At 41.6% G+C, this 2,457-nt stretch overlaps 1 non-coding gene across 1 annotated transcript; it reads left to right on the top strand.

The window, feature by feature from the left end:
- Positions 1 to 1,918: 1,918 nt before the first annotated feature.
- Positions 1,919 to 2,026, top strand: LOC112787232 (small nucleolar RNA R71). The gene has a single exon (XR_003194655.1). It is a non-coding gene; the product is annotated as a small nucleolar RNA R71 (small nucleolar RNA).
- Positions 2,027 to 2,457: the final 431 nt, after the last annotated feature.

The raw sequence follows: 2,457 nt of genomic DNA, 5'->3' as shown, positions 1-2,457 counted from the left end.
TGCTCTGTTCTGGCGTTGAACGCCAGGCAGATGCTCCTCCAGGGTGTGATTTTTCTTCTGCTGTTTTTGATTCCGTTTTCAATTTTTATATTTATTTTGTGACTCCACATGATCATGAACCTATAAAGACATATAACTAAGAAAAATATAGTTAGATAAATAAAAATTGGGTTGCCTCCCAACAAGCGCTTCTTTAATGTCAATAGCTTGACAGTGGGCTCTCATGGAGCCTCACAGATGTTCAGAGCATTGTTGAGACCTTCCAACACCAGACTTAGAGTTTGGATATGGGAGTTCAACACCAAACTTAGAGTTTGGTTGTGGCCTCCCAACACCAAACTTAGAGTTTGACTGTGGGGGATTGGGTTGACTCTGCTTTGAGAGAAGCTTTTTCTGCTTCCTCTCCATGGATGCAGAGAGGGATCCTTGAGTTGTAAACACAAGGTTGTCCTTATTCAATTGAAGGACCAATTCTCCTCTGTCCACATCAATCACAGCTCTTGCTATGGCTAGGAAAGGTCTTCCTAGGATGATGGATTCATCCTCTTCCTTTCTAGTATCCAGGACTATGAAATCAGCAGGGATGTAAAGGCCTTCAACCTTTACTAACACGTCCTCTACTTGTCCATAAGCCTGTTTTCTTGAATTGTCTGCCATCTCTAATGAGATTTTAGCAGCTTGCACCCCATAGATTCCCAGTTTCTCTATTACAGAGAGGGGCATGAGGTTTATTCCTGAACCAAGGTCACACAGAGCCTTAAAGATCATGGTGCCTATGGTACAGGGTATTATGAACTTTCCAGGATCCTGTCTCTTCTGAGGCAATGTCAGTTGATCCAGATCACTTAGTTCATTGATGAACAAGGGAGGTTCAACTTCCCAAGTATCAATGCCAAATAATTTGGCATTCAGCTTCATGATTGCACCAAGAAACTTGGCAGTTTGCTCTTCAGTAACATCCTCATTCTCTTCAGAAGAGGAATACTTATCAGAGCTCATGAAGGGCATAAGGAGGTTCAATGGAATCTCTATGGTCTCTAGATGAGCCTCAGAGTCCTTTGGTTCCTCAGAGGGAAGCTCCTTATTGACCACTGGACGTCCCAGGAGGTCTTCCTCCTTGGGATTCACGTCCTCTCCTTCCCTTACAGGTTCGGCCATGGTGCTTATGTCAATGGCCTTGCACTCTCCTTTTGGATTCTCTTCTGTATTGCTTGGGAGAGTACTAGGAGGGATTTCAGTGATCCTTTTACTCAGCTGGCCCACTTGTGCTTCCAAATTTCTAATGGAAGACCTTGTTTCATTCATGAAACTTACAGTGGCCTTAGATAGATCAGAGACTAAGTTTTCTAAATTAGAAGTATTTTGTTCAGAGTTCTCTGTCTGTTGCTGAGTGGATGATGGAAAAGGTTTATTATTGTTAAACCTGTTTCTTCCACCATTATTAAAGCCTTGTTGAGGCTTTTGATCCTTCCATGAGAAATTTGGATGATTTCTCCATGATGAGTTATAGGTGTTTCCATAAGGTTCACCCTAAGTAATTTACCTCTGCTATTGCAGGGTTCTCAGGATCATAAGCTTCTTCTTCATAAGAAGCCTCTTGAGTACTGTTGGATACAGCTTGCATTCCATTCAGACTCTGAGAAATCATATTGACTTGCTGAGTCAATATTTTATTCTGAGCCAATATGGCATTCAGAGTATCAACTTCAAGAACTCCCTTCTTCATAGGCGTCCCATTACTCACAGGATTCCTCTCAGAAGTGTACATGAACTGGTTATTAGCAACCATGTCAATGAGTTCTTGAGCTTCTGCAGGCGTTTTCTTTAGGTGAATGGATCCACCTGCAGAAGTGTCCAGTGACATCTTTGATAGCTCAGATAAACCATCATAGAATATATCCAGGATGGTCCATTCTGAAAGCATGTCAGAAGGATACTTTTTGGTCAACTGTTTGTATCTCTCCCAAGCTTCATAGAAGGATTCACTTTCTTTCTGTTTGAAAGTTTGAACATCCACTCTAAGCTTGCTCAGCTTTTGAGGAGGAAAGAACTTGGCTAAGAAAGCCGTGACCAGCTTATCCCAAGAGTTCAGGCTATCTTTAGGTTGAGAGTCCAACCATATTCTAGCTCTGTCTCTTACAGCAAAAGGGAAAAGCATGAGCTTGTAGACTTCAGGATCTACTCCATTAGTCTTAACAGTATCACATATCTGCAAGAATTCAGTTAAGAACTGAAAAGGATCTTCAGATGGAAGTCCATGAAACTTGCAGTTTTGCTGCATCAGAGAAACTAATTGAGGTTTCAGCTCAAAGTTGTTTGCTCCAATGGCAGGAATGGAGATGCTTCTTCCATGTAAATTGGACTTAGGTGCAGTAAAGTCACCAAGCATCCTCCTTGCATTATTATTATTTTCGGCTGCCATCTCCTCTTCCTGTTCAAAAATTTCTGAAAGGTTAT

This window comes from Arachis hypogaea, chromosome 20 (genome assembly GCF_003086295.3).
Source record: "Arachis hypogaea cultivar Tifrunner chromosome 20, arahy.Tifrunner.gnm2.J5K5, whole genome shotgun sequence".
NCBI classification, from domain to species: domain Eukaryota; kingdom Viridiplantae; phylum Streptophyta; class Magnoliopsida; order Fabales; family Fabaceae; genus Arachis; species Arachis hypogaea.
The sequence above is the reverse complement of the archived record's forward strand: the minus strand, read 5'-3'. Positions and strand labels throughout refer to the sequence as shown.